At 41.6% G+C, this 13,860-nt stretch overlaps 9 non-coding genes across 9 annotated transcripts; all 9 read left to right on the forward strand.

Moving 5' to 3' along the window:
• Positions 1–2,499: 2,499 nt before the first annotated feature.
• TRNAF-GAA (transfer RNA phenylalanine (anticodon GAA)) lies at positions 2,500–2,572 on the forward strand. The gene has a single exon. It is a non-coding gene; the product is annotated as a tRNA-Phe (tRNA).
• A 77-nt stretch (positions 2,573–2,649) lies between these two features.
• TRNAF-GAA (transfer RNA phenylalanine (anticodon GAA)) lies at positions 2,650–2,722 on the forward strand. The gene has a single exon. It is a non-coding gene; the product is annotated as a tRNA-Phe (tRNA).
• Positions 2,723–2,800: 78 nt separating this feature from the next.
• Positions 2,801–2,873, forward strand: TRNAF-GAA (transfer RNA phenylalanine (anticodon GAA)). The gene has a single exon. It is a non-coding gene; the product is annotated as a tRNA-Phe (tRNA).
• Positions 2,874–6,881: 4,008 nt separating this feature from the next.
• TRNAF-GAA (transfer RNA phenylalanine (anticodon GAA)) lies at positions 6,882–6,954 on the forward strand. Its single transcript has one exon. It is a non-coding gene; the product is annotated as a tRNA-Phe (tRNA).
• A 77-nt stretch (positions 6,955–7,031) lies between these two features.
• Positions 7,032–7,104, forward strand: TRNAF-GAA (transfer RNA phenylalanine (anticodon GAA)). Its single transcript has one exon. It is a non-coding gene; the product is annotated as a tRNA-Phe (tRNA).
• Positions 7,105–7,182: 78 nt separating this feature from the next.
• TRNAF-GAA (transfer RNA phenylalanine (anticodon GAA)) lies at positions 7,183–7,255 on the forward strand. The gene has a single exon. It is a non-coding gene; the product is annotated as a tRNA-Phe (tRNA).
• A 5,600-nt stretch (positions 7,256–12,855) lies between these two features.
• Positions 12,856–12,928, forward strand: TRNAF-GAA (transfer RNA phenylalanine (anticodon GAA)). Its single transcript has one exon. It is a non-coding gene; the product is annotated as a tRNA-Phe (tRNA).
• A 77-nt stretch (positions 12,929–13,005) lies between these two features.
• Positions 13,006–13,078, forward strand: TRNAF-GAA (transfer RNA phenylalanine (anticodon GAA)). Its single transcript has one exon. It is a non-coding gene; the product is annotated as a tRNA-Phe (tRNA).
• A 78-nt stretch (positions 13,079–13,156) lies between these two features.
• On the forward strand, positions 13,157–13,229 carry TRNAF-GAA (transfer RNA phenylalanine (anticodon GAA)). Its single transcript has one exon. It is a non-coding gene; the product is annotated as a tRNA-Phe (tRNA).
• The last annotated feature ends 631 nt before the right edge of the window (positions 13,230–13,860 follow it).

A 13,860-nucleotide genomic window follows, 5' to 3' on the forward strand; every position in this document is an offset into this window, starting at 1 on the left:
GGTAATCTAGCTTAGTTAGCGGACATCGGTAATCAAGCTTAATTACCGGGCATCGGTAATCTAGGTTAATTACGGGACATCGGTAATCTAGGTTAATTACCCGCCATCGGTAATCTAGCTTAATTACCCGCCATCGGTAATCTAGCTTAATTACCCGCCATCGGTAATCTAGCTTAATTACCCGCCATCGGTAATCTAGCATAATTACCCGCCATCGGTAATCTAACTTAATTACCCGCCATCGGTAATCTAGCTTAATTACCGGACATCGGTAATCTAGCTTAATTACCCGCCATCGGTAATCTAGCTTAATTACCCGCCATCGGTAATCTAGCTTAATTACCCGCCATCGGTAATCTAGCTTAATTACCCGCCATCGGTAATCTAGCTTAATTACCCGCCATCGGTAATCTAGCTTAATTACCTGCCATCGGTAATCTAGCTTAATTACCGGGCATCGGTAATCTAGCTTAGTTACCCGCCATCGGTAATCTAGCTTAATTACCGGACATCGGTAATCTAGCTTAGTTACCGGGCATCGGTAATCTAGATTAATTACCGGGCATCGGTAATCTAGCTTAATTACCGGACATCGGTAATCTAGCTTAATTACCCGCCATCGGTAATCTAGCTTAATTACCCGCCATCGGTAATCTAGCTTAATTACCCGCCATCGGTAATCTAGCTTAATTACCCGCCATCGGTAATCTAGCTTAATTACCCGCCATCGGTAATCTAGCTTAATTACCCGCCATCGGTAATCTAGCTTAATTACCGGACATCGGTAATCTAGCTTAGTTACCCGCCATCGGTAATCTAGCTTAATTACCGGACATCGGTAATCTAGGTTAATTACCCGCCATCGGTAATCTAGCTTAGTTACCCGCCATCGGTAATCTAGCTTAGTTACCGGGCATCGGTAATCTAGATTAATTACCGGGCATCGGTAATCTAGGTTAATTACCGGACATCGGTAATCTATGTTAATTGCCCGCCATCGGTAATCTAGCTTAGTTACCCGCCATCGGTAATCTAGCTTAGTTAGCAGACATCGGTAATCTAGCTTAGTTAGCGGACATCGGTAATCTAGCTTAATTACCGGGCATCGGTAATCTAGGTTAATTACGGTACATCGGTAATCTAGGTTAATTACCCGCCATCGGTAATCTAGCTTAATTACCCGCCATCGGTAATCTAGCTTAATTACCCGCCATCGGTAATCTAGCTTAATTACCCGCCATCGGTAATCTAGCTTTATTACCCGCCATCGGTAATATAGCTTAATTACCCGCCATCGTAAATCTAGCTAAATTACCCGCCATCGTAAGTATAGCTAAATTACCCGCCATAGTTAATATAGCTTAATTACCCGCCATCGTTAATAAAGCTTAATTAGCTGTAATCGCTAATCTAGCTTAATTAGCTGTAATCGCTAATCTAGCTTAATTAGCTGTAATCGCTAATCTAGCTTAATTAGCTGTAATCGCTAATCTAGCTTAATTAGCTGTAATCGCTAATCTAGCTTAAATAGCTGTTATCGATGATCTAGCTTAATTAGCTGTAATCGTTGATCTAGCTTAATTAGCTGTAATCGTTGATCTAGCTTAATTACCTGTAATCGTTGATCTAGCTTAATTACCTGTAATCGTTAATCTAGCTTAATTACTATTAATCGTTAGTCTAGCTTAAGTTAATTACCTAAAATCATTCAGTTTTTGCAACGAAAGAGTAAAATCAGATAAAAGTCCGCGGTAAAACAGCGTATGTGCAAGAGTGGCTTTCTCCTAGGCTTTATTCACGGTAAAACACCGTAAGTCCAACTGTATGGCATATATGGTACAACAACGTAAGTCAAAGGGTGATTAAAAAGCATGAAATTTAGCACTTAAACTTAATTTTTCTCAAAAACCTTAAAAATGGTCCTAGAAAAAGGATTATATCTTGATATAAAACCGTTCCCAAACGTAACAAACGAATATTTCATATCAAAAGGGTGGCCACAAAATGGCTAAATTTGGGAAAAACTCCATGTTATTTCTATGGGAAAATTTAACTTTTTCACCAAAAGGTGTGATTAATTTTATGGAAAGGAAAACCACCCTTAGCAACTTTATTTTTTATAAAATTAACTAATGGGCGGATCTTTTTGAAATTTTAACCACATATTGAGGGCCCAAATTGTAGTTCTGTGGAATATTTTCAAAACAGTTGGAACAATACAAAAAAAGTTACATCCAAACAAAAAACCCTCCTTATACATTAAGAGCAGTATGAAGTCTTATCTAAGAGAGCTATCGCTCTCCTAGAATTATTTCCAAATTAAAGTTTCCCTGGTTGCAGGAAAAAGAGCCGAATTAGCTCAGTTGGGAGAGCGTTAGACTGAAGATCTAAAGGTCCCTGGTTCGATCCCGGGTTTCGGCAACAAGAAAGGCTTTTGTGTCGTAGACATTAAAGTAAACTGTTTTCCTATGCAAAGTTTCCCTGGTTGCGTGAAAAAGAGCCGAAATAGCTCAGTTGGGAGAGCGTTAGACTGAAGATCTAAAGGTCCCTGGTTCGATCCCGGGTTTCGGCAATATCAAATCTTTTTGGGTCGTGTATCTTAAAGTAAATTATTTCCAAAGGAAAGTTTCCCTGGTTGCGTGAAAAAGAGCCGAAATAGCTCAGTTGGGAGAGCGTTAGACTGAAGTTCTAAAGGTCCCTGGTTCGAGCCCGGGTTTCGGCAACAGGAAAGGCTTTTGGGTCGTATACATTCAAGTAAACTGTTTTCCTATGCAAAGTTTCCCTGGTTGCGTGAAAAAGAGCCGAAATAGCTCAGTTGGGAGAGCGTTAGACTGAAGATCTAAAGGTCCCTGGTTCGATCCCGGGTTTCGGCAACACGAGTGGTTTTTGGGTCGTGTATCTTTAAGTAAATTATTTGCTTCAGCGGTAATCTAATTTAATTACCCGCCACCGGTAATCTAGGTTAATTACCCGCCACCGGTAATCTAGCTTAATTACCCGCCATCGGTAATCTAGCTTAATTACCCGCCACCGGTAATATGGCTTAATTACCCGCCATCGGTAATCTAGCTTAATTACCCGCCATCGGTAATCTAGGTTAATTAGCCGCCATCGGTAATCTAGCTTAGTTACCCGCCATCGGTAATCTAGCTTAGTTAGCGGACATCGGAAATCTAGCTTAGTTAGCGGACATCGGTAATCTAGCTTAATTACCCGCCATCGGTAATCTAGCTTAATTACCGGACATCGGTAATCTAGCTTAGTTAGCGGACATCGGTAATCTAGCTTAGTTAGCGGACATCGGTAATCTAGCTTCATTACCGGGCATCGGTAATCTAGGTTAATTTCGGGACATCGGTAATCTAGGTTAATTACCCGCCATCGGTAATCTAGCTTAATTACCCGCCATCGGTAATCTAGCATAATTACCCGCCATCGGTAATCTAACTCAATTACCCGCCATCGGTAATCTAGCTTAATTACCGGACATCGGTAATCTAGCTTAGTTAGCGGACATCGGTAATCTAGCTTAGTTAGCGGACATCGGTAATCTAGCTTAGTTAGCGGACATCGGTAATCTAGCTTTATTACCGGGCATCGGTAATCTAGGTTAATTACGGGACATCGGTAATCTAGGTTAATTACCCGCCATCGGTAATCTAGGTTAATTACCCGCCATCGGTAATCTAGCTTAATTACCCGCCATCGGTAATCTAGCTTAATTACCCGCCATCGGTAATCTAGCTTAATTACCCGCCATCGGTAATCTAGCTTAATTACCCGCCATCGGTAATCTAGCTTAATTACCCGCCATCGGTAATCTAGCTTAATTACCCGCCATCGGTAATCTAGCTTAATTACCCGCCATCGGTAATCTAGCTTAATTACCGGACATCGGTAATCTAGCTTAGTTACCCGCCATCGGTAATCTAGCTTAATTACCGGACATCGGTAATCTAGCTTAGTTACCGGGCATCGGTAATCTAGATTAATTACCGAGCATCGGTAATCTAGGTTAATTACCGGACATCGGTAATCTAGGTTAATTACCCGCCATCGGTAATCTAGCTTAGTTACCCGCCGTCGGTAATCTAGCTTAGTTAGCGGACATCGGTAATCTAGCTTAGTTAGCGGACATCGGTAATCTAGCTTAATTACCGGGCATCGGTAATCTAGGTTAATTACGGGACATCGGTAATCTAGCTTAATTACCCGCCATCGGTAATCTAGCTTAATTACCGGACATCGGTAATCTAGCTTAGTTACCCGCCATCGGTAATCTAGCTTAATTACCGGACATCGGTAATCTAGCTTAGTTACCGGGCATCGGTAATCTAGATTAATTACCGAGCATCGGTAATCTAGGTTAATTACCGGACATCGGTAATCTAGGTTAATTACCCGCCATCGGTAATCTAGCTTAGTTACCCGCCGTCGGTAATCTAGCTTAGTTAGCGGACATCGGTAATCTAGCTTAGTTAGCGGACATCGGTAATCTAGCTTAATTACCGGGCATCGGTAATCTAGGTTAATTACGGGACATCGGTAATCTAGGTTAATTACCCGCCATCGGTAATCTAGCTTAATTACCCGCCATCGGTAATCTAGCTTAATTTCCCGCCATCGGTAATCTAGCTTAATTACCCGCCATCGGTAATCTAGCTTAATTACCCGCCATCGGTAATCTAGCTTAATTACCCGCCATCGGTAATCTAGCATAATTACCCGCCATCGGTAATCTAACTTAATTACCCGCCATCGGTAATCTAGCTTAATTACCGGACATCGGTAATCTAGCTTAATTACCCGCCATCGGTAATCTAGCTTAATTACCCGCCATCGGTAATCTAGCTTAATTACCCGCCATCAGTAATCTAGCTTAATTACCCGCCATCGGTAATCTAGCTTAATTACCCGCCATCGGTAATCTAGCTTAATTACCCGCCATCGGTAATGTAGCTTAATTACCCGCCATCGGTGATCTAGCTTAATTACCCGCCATCGGTAATCTAGCTTAATTACCCGCCATCGGTAATCTAGCTTAATTACCCGCCATCGGTAATCTAGCTTAATTACCCGCCATCGGTAATCTAGCTTTGTTACCCGCCATCGGTAATATAGCTTAATTACCCGCCATCGTAAATCTAGCTAAATTACCCGCCATCGTAAGTATAGCTAAATTACCCGCCATCGTTAATATAGCTTAATTACCCGCCATCGTTAATAAAGCTTAATTAGCTGTAATCGCTAATCTAGCTTAATTAGCTGTAATCGCTAATCTAGCTTAATTAGCTGTAATCGCTAATCTAGCTTAATTAGCTGTAATCGCTAATCTAGCTTAATTAGCTGTAATCGCTAATCTAGCTTAATTAGCTGTAATCGCTAATCTAGCTTAAATAGCTGTTATCGATGATCTAGCTTAATTAGCTGTAATCGTTGATCTAGCTTAATTAGCTGTAATCGTTGATCTAGCTTAATTACCCGCCATCGGTAATCTAGCTTAATTACCCGCCATCGGTAATCTAGCTTAATTACCCGCCATCGGTAATCTAGCTTAATTACCCGCCATCGGTAATCTAGCTTTATTACCCGCCATCGGTAATATAGCTTAATTACCCGCCATCGTAAATCTAGCTAAATTACCCGCCATCGTAAGTATAGCTAAATTACCCGCCATCGTTAATATAGCTTAATTACCGGCCATCGTTAATAAAGCTTAATTAGCTGTAATCGCTAATCTAGCTTAATTAGCTGTAATCGCTAATCTAGCTTAATTAGCTGTAATCGCTAATCTAGCTTAATTAGCTGTAATCGCTAATCTAGCTTAATTAGCTGTAATCGCTAATCTAGCTTAATTAGCTGTAATCGCTAATCTAGCTTAAATAGCTGTTATCGATGATCTAGCTTAATTAGCTGTAATCGTTGATCTAGCTTAATTAGCTGTAATCGTTGATCTAGCTTAATTACCTGTAATCGTTGATCTAGCTTAATTACCTGTAATCGTTGATCTAGCTTAATTACCTGTAATCGTTAATCTAGCTTAATTACTAGTAATCGTTAGTCTAGCTTAAGTTAATTACCTAAAATCATTCAGTTTTTGCAACGAAAGAGTAAAATCAGATAAAAGTCCGCGGTAAAACAGCGTATGTGCAAGAGTGGCTTTCTCCTAGGCTTTATTCACGGTAAAACACCGTAAGTCCAACTGTATGGCATATATGGTACAACAACGTAAGTCAAAGGGTGATTAAAAAGCATGAAATTTAGCACTTAAACTTAATTTTTCTCAAAAACCTTAAAAATGGTCCTAGAAAAAGGATTATATCTTGATATAAAACCGTTCCCAAACGTAACAAATGAATATTTCATATCAAAAGGGTGGCCACAAAATGGCTAAATTTGGGAAAAACTCCATGTTATTTCTATGGGAAAATTTAACTTTTTCACCAAAAGGTGTGATTAATTTTATGGAAAGGAAAACCACCCTTAGCAACTTTATTTTTTATAAAATTAACTAATGGGTGGATCTTATTGAAATTTTAACCACATATTGAGGGCCCAAATTGTAGTTCTGTGGAATATTTTCAAAACAGTTGGAACAATACAAAAAAAGTTACATCCAAACAAAAAACCCTCCTTATACATTAAGAGCAGTATGAAGTCTTATCTAAGAGAGCTATCGCTCTCCTAGAATTATTTCCAAATTAAAGTTTCCCTGGTTGCAGGAAAAAGAGCCGAATTAGCTCAGTTGGGAGAGCGTTAGACTGAAGATCTAAAGGTCCCTGGTTCGATCCCGGGTTTCGGCAACAAGAAAGGCTTTTGGGTCGTAGACATTAAAGTAAACTGTTTTCCTATGCAAAGTTTCCCTGGTTGCGTGAAAAAGAGCCGAAATAGCTCAGTTGGGAGAGCGTTAGACTGAAGATCTAAAGGTCCCTGGTTCGATCCCGGGTTTCGGCAACACGAGTGGTTTTTGGGTCGTGTATCTTAAAGTAAATTATTTCCAAAGGAAAGTTTCCGTGGTTGCGTGAAAAAGAGCCGAAATAGCTCAGTTGGGAGAGCGTTAGACTGAAGTTCTAAAGGTCCCTGGTTCGAGCCCGGGTTTCGGCAACAAGAAAGGCTTTTGGGTCGTATACATTCAAGTAAACTGTTTTCCTATGCAAAGTTTCCTTGGTTGCGTGAAAAAGAGCCGAAATAGCTCAGTTGGGAGAGCGTTAGACTGAAGATCTAAAGGTCCCTGGTTCGATCCCGGGTTTCGGCAACACGAGTGGTTTTTGGGTCGTGTATCTTTAAGTAAATTATTTGCTTCAGCGGTAATCTAGTTTAATTACCCGCCACCGGTAATCTAGGTTAATTACCCGCCACCGGTAATCAAGCTTAATTACCCGCCACCGGTAATCTAGCTTAATTACCCGCCATCGGTAGTCTAGCTTAATTACCCGCCACCGGTAATATGGCTTAATTACCCGCCATCGGTAATCTAGCTTAATTACCCGCCATCGGTAATCTAGGTTAATTAGCCGCCATCGGTAATCTAGCTTAGTTACCCGCCATCGGTAATCTAGCTTAGTTAGCGGACATCGGAAATCTAGCTTAGTTAGCGGACATCGGTAATCTAGCTTAATTACCCGCCATCGGTAATCTAGCTTAGTTAGCGGACATCGGTAATCTGGCTTAATTACCGGGCATCGGTAATCTAGGTTAATTACGGGACATCGGTAATCTAGGTTAATTACCCGCCATCGGTAATCTAGCTTAATTACCCGCCATCGGTAATCTAGCTTAATTACCCGCCATCGGTAATCTAGCTTAATTACCCGCCATCGGTAATCTAGCTTAATTACCCGCCATCGGTAATCTAGCTTAATTACCCGCCATCGGTAATCTAGCTTAATTACCCGCCATCGGTAATCTAGCTTAATTACCCGCCATCGGTAATCTAGCTTAATTACCGGACATCGGTAATCTAGCTTAGTTACCCGCCATCGGTAATCTAGCTTAATTACCGGACATCGGTAATCTAGCTTAGTTACCGGGATCGGTAATCTAGATTAATTACCGAGCATCGGTAATCTAGGTTAATTATCGGACATCGGTAATCTAGGTTAATTACCCGCCATCGGTAATCTAGCTTAGTTACCCGCCGTCGGTAATCTAGCTTAGTTAGCGGACATCGGTAATCTAGCTTAGTTAGCGGACATCGGTAATCTAGCTTAATTACGGGACATCGGTAATCTAGGTTAATTACCCGCCATCGGTAATCTAGCTTAATTACCCGCCATCGGTAATCTAGCTTAATTACCGGACATCGGTAATCTAGCTTAGTTAGCGGACATCGGTAATCTAGCTTAGTTAGCGGACATCGGTAATCTAGCTTCATTACCGGGCATCGGTAATCTAGGTTAATTACGGGACATCGGTAATCTAGGTTAATTACCCGCCATCGGTAATCTAGCTTAATTACCCGCCATCGGTAATCTAGCATAATTACCCGCCATCGGTAATCTAACTCAATTACCCGCCATCGGTAATCTAGCTTAATTACCGGACATCGGTAATCTAGCTTAGATAGCGGACATCGGTAATCTAGCTTAGTTAGCGGACATCGGTAATCTAGCTTAGTTAGCGGACATCGGTAATCTAGCTTAATTACCGGGCATCGGTAATCTAGGTTAATTACGGGACATCGGTAATCTAGGTTAATTACCCGCCATCGGTAATCTAGCTTAATTGCCCGCCATCGGTAATCTAGCTTAATTACCCGCCATCGGTAATCTAGCTTAATTACCCGCCATCGGTAATCTAGCTTAATTACCCGCCATCGGTAATCTAGCTTAATTACCCGCCATCGGTAATCTAGCTTAATTACCCGCCATCGGTAATCTAGCTTAATTACCCGCCATCGGTAATCTAGCTTAATTACCCGCCATCGGTAATCTAGCTTAATTACCGGACATCGGTAATCTAGCTTAGTTACCCGCCATCGGTAATCTAGCTTAATTACCGGACATCGGTAATCTAGCTTAGTTACCGGGCATCGGTAATCTAGATTAATTACCGAGCATCGGTAATCTAGGTTAATTATCGGACATCGGTAATCTAGGTTAATTACCCGCCATCGGTAATCTAGCTTAGTTACCCGCCGTCGGTAATCTAGCTTAGTTAGCGGACATCGGTAATCTAGCTTAGTTAGCGGACATCGGTAATCTAGCTTAATTACCGGGCATCGGTAATCTAGGTTAATTACGGGACATCGGTAATCTAGGTTAATTACCCGCCATCGGTAATCTAGCTTAATTACCCGCCATCGGTAATCTAGCTTAATTACCCGCCATCGGTAATCTAGCTTAATTACCCGCCATCGGTAATCTAGCTTAATTACCCGCCATCGGTAATCTAGCTTAATTACCCGCCATCGGTAATCTAGCTTAATTACCCGCCATCGGTAATCTAGCTTAATTACCCGCCATCGGTAATCTAGCTTAATTACCCGCCATCGGTAATCTAGCTTAATTACCCGCCATCGGTAATCTAGCTTAGTTACCCGACATCGGTAATCTAGCTAAATTACCCGCCACCGGTAATCTAGCTAAATTACCCGCCACCGGTAATCTAGCTTAATTACCCGCCATCGGTAATCTAGCTTAATTACCCGCCATCGGTAATCTAGGTTAATTACCCGCCAGCGGTAATCTAGGTTAATTACCCGCCAGCGGTAATCTAGGTTAATTACCCGCCAGCGGTAATCTAGGTTAATTACCCGCCACCGGTAATCTAGGTTAATTACCCGCCAGCGGTAATCTAGTTTAATTACCCGCCACCGGTAATCTAGGTTAATTACCCGCCACCGGTAATCAAGCTTAATTACCCGCCACCGGTAATCTAGCTTAATTACCCGCCATCGGTAATCTAGCTTAATTACCCGCCACCGGTAATATGGCTTAATTACCCGCCATCGGTAATCTAGCTTAATTACCCGCCATCGGTAATCTAGGTTAATTACTCGCCATTGGTAATCTAGCTTAGTTACCCGCCATCGGTAATCTAGCTTAGTTAGCGGACATCGGAAATCTAGCTAAGTTAGCGGACATCGGTAATCTAGCTTAATTACCCGCCATCGGTAATCTAGCTTAATTACCGGACATCGGTAATCTAGCTTAGTTAGCGGACATCGGTAATCTAGCTTAGTTAGCGGACATCGGTAATCTAGCTTAATTACCGGGCATCGGTAATCTAGGCTAATTACGGGACATCGGTAATCTAGGTTAATTACCCGCCATCGGTAATCTAGCTTAATTACCCGCCATCGGTAATCTAGCTTAATTACCCGCCATCGGTAATCTAGCTTAATTACCGGACACCGGTAATCTAGCTTAGTTACCCGCCATCGGTAATCTAGCTTAATTACCGGACATCGGTAATCTAGCTTAGTTACCGGGCATCGGTAATCTAGATTAATTACCGGGCATCGGTAATCTAGGTTAATTACCGGACATCGGTAATCTAGGTTAATTACCCGCCATCGGTAATCTAGCTTAGTTACCCGCCATCGGTAATCTAGCTTAGTTAGCGGACATCGGTAATCTAGCTTAGTTAGCGGACATCGGTAATCAAGCTTAATTACCGGGCATCGGTAATCTAGGTTAATTACGGGACATCGGTAATCTAGGTTATTTACCCGCCATCGGTAATCTAGCTTAATTACCCGCCATCGGTAATCTAGCTTAATTACCCACCATCGGTAATCTAGCTTAATTACCCGCCATCGGTAATCTAGCTTAATTACCCGCCATCGGTAATCTAGCATAATTACCCGCCATCGGTAATCTAACTTAATTACCCGCCATCGGTAATCTAGCTTAATTACCGGACATCGGTAATCTAGCTTAATTACCCGCCATCGGTAATCTAGCTTAATTACCCGCCATCGGTAATCTAGCTTAATTAACCGCCATCGGTAATCTAGCTTAATTACCCGCCATCGGTAATCTAGCTTAATTACCCGCCATCGGTAATCTAGCTTAATTACCCGCCATCGGTAATCTAGCTTAATTACCGGACATCGGTAATCTAGCTTAGTTACCCGCCATCGGTAATCTAGCTTAATTACCGGACATCGGTAATCTAGCTTAGTTACCGGGCATCGGTAATCTAGATTAATTACCGGGCATCGGTAATCTAGCTTAATTACCGGACATCGGTAATCTAGCTTAATTACCCGCCATCGGTAATCTAGCTTAATTACCCGCCATCGGTAATCTAGCTTAATTACCCGCCATCGGTAATCTAGCTTAATTACCCGCCATCGGTAATCTAGCTTAATTACCGGACATCGGTAATCTAGCTTAGTTACCCGCCATCGGTAATCTAGCTTAATTACCGGACATCGGTAATCTAGCTTAGTTACCGGGCATCGGTAATCTAGATTAATTACCGGGCATCGGTAATCTAGGTTAATTACCGGACATCGGTAATCTAGGTTAATTACCCGCCATCGGTAATCTAGCTTAGTTACCCGCCATCGGTAATCTAGCTTAGTTACCGGGCATCGGTAATCTAGATTAATTACCGGGCATCGGTAATCTAGGTTAATTACCGGACATCGGTAATCTATGTTAATTGCCCGCCATCGGTAATCTAGCTTAGTTACCCGCCATCGGTAATCTAGCTTAGTTAGCGGACATCGGTAATCTAGCTTAGTTAGCGGACATCGGTAATCTAGCTTAATTAGCTGTAATCGCTAATCTAGCTTAATTAGCTGTAATCGCTAATCTAGCTTAATTAGCTGTAATCGCTAATCTAGCTTAATTAGCTGTAATCGCTAATCTAGCTTAATTAGCTGTAATCGCTAATCTAGCTTAATTAGCTGTAATCGCTAATCTAGCTTAAATAGCTGTTATCGATGATCTAGCTTAATTAGCTGTAATCGTTGATCTAGCTTAATTAGCTGTAATCGTTGATCTAGCTTAATTACCTGTAATCGTTGATCTAGCTTAATTACCTGTAATCGTTAATCTAGCTTAATTACTAGTAATCGTTAGTCTAGCTTAAGTTAATTACCTAAAATCATTCAGTTTTTGCAACGAAAGAGTAAAATCAGATAAAAGTCCGCGGTAAAACAGCGTATGTGCAAGAGTGGCTTTCTCCTAGGCTTTATTCACGGTAAAACACCGTAAGTCCAACTGTATGGCATATATGGTACAACAACGTAAGTCAAAGGGTGATTAAAAAGCATGAAATTTAGCACTTAAACTTAATTTTTCTCAAAAACCTTAAAAATGGTCCTAGAAAAAGGATTATATCTTGATATAAAACCGTTCCCAAACGTAACAAATGAATATTTCATATCAAAAGGGTGGCCACAAAATGGCTAAATTTGGGAAAAACTCCATGTTATTTCTATGGGAAAATTTAACTTTTTCACCAAAAGGTGTGATTAATTTTATGGAAAGGAAAACCACCCTTAGCAACTTTATTTTTTATAAAATTAACTAATGGGTGGATCTTATTGAAATTTTAACCACATATTGAGGGCCCAAATTGTAGTTCTGTGGAATATTTTCAAAACAGTTGGAACAATACAAAAAAAGTTACATCCAAACAAAAAACCCTCCTTATACATTAAGAGCAGTATGAAGTCTTATCTAAGAGAGCTATCGCTCTCCTAGAATTATTTCCAAATTAAAGTTTCCCTGGTTGCAGGAAAAAGAGCCGAATTAGCTCAGTTGGGAGAGCGTTAGACTGAAGATCTAAAGGTCCCTGGTTCGATCCCGGGTTTCGGCAACAAGAAAGGCTTTTGGGTCGTAGACATTAAAGTAAACTGTTTTCCTATGCAAAGTTTCCCTGGTTGCGTGAAAAAGAGCCGAAATAGCTCAGTTGGGAGAGCGTTAGACTGAAGATCTAAAGGTCCCTGGTTCGATCCCGGGTTTCGGCAACACGAGTGGTTTTTGGGTCGTGTATCTTAAAGTAAATTATTTCCAAAGGAAAGTTTCCGTGGTTGCGTGAAAAAGAGCCGAAATAGCTCAGTTGGGAGAGCGTTAGACTGAAGTTCTAAAGGTCCCTGGTTCGAGCCCGGGTTTCGGCAACAAGAAAGGCTTTTGGGTCGTATACATTCAAGTAAACTGTTTTCCTATGCAAAGTTTCCTTGGTTGCGTGAAAAAGAGCCGAAATAGCTCAGTTGGGAGAGCGTTAGACTGAAGATCTAAAGGTCCCTGGTTCGATCCCGGGTTTCGGCAACACGAGTGGTTTTTGGGTCGTGTATCTTTAAGTAAATTATTTGCTTCAGCGGTAATCTAGTTTAATTACCCGCCACCGGTAATCTAGGTTAATTACCCGCCACCGGTAATCAAGCTTAATTACCCGCCACCGGTAATCTAGCTTAATTACCCGCCATCGGTAGTCTAGCTTAATTACCCGCCACCGGTAATATGGCTTAATTACCCGCCATCGGTAATCTAGCTTAATTACCCGCCATCGGTAATCTAGGTTAATTAGCCGCCATCGGTAATCTAGCTTAGTTACCCGCCATCGGTAATCTAGCTTAGTTAGCGGACATCGGAAATCTAGCTTAGTTAGCGGACATCGGTAATCTAGCTTAATTACCCGCCATCGGTAATCTAGCTTAGTTAGCGGACATCGGTAATCTGGCTTAATTACCGGGCATCGGTAATCTAGGTTAATTACGGGACATCGGTAATCTAGGTTAATTACCCGCCATCGGTAATCTAGCTTAATTACCCGCCATCGGTAATCTAGCTTAATTACCCGCCATCGGTAATCTAGCTTAATTACCCGCCATCGGTAATCTAGCTTAATTACCCGCCATCGGTAATCTAGCTTAATTACCCGCCATCGGTAATCTAGCTT

The sequence above is a fragment of the Phalangium opilio genome, unplaced genomic scaffold (assembly GCF_054372755.1).
Source record: "Phalangium opilio isolate 3A_F unplaced genomic scaffold, DU_Popi_V2 ptg000500l_1, whole genome shotgun sequence".
Taxonomy (NCBI): domain Eukaryota; kingdom Metazoa; phylum Arthropoda; class Arachnida; order Opiliones; family Phalangiidae; genus Phalangium; species Phalangium opilio.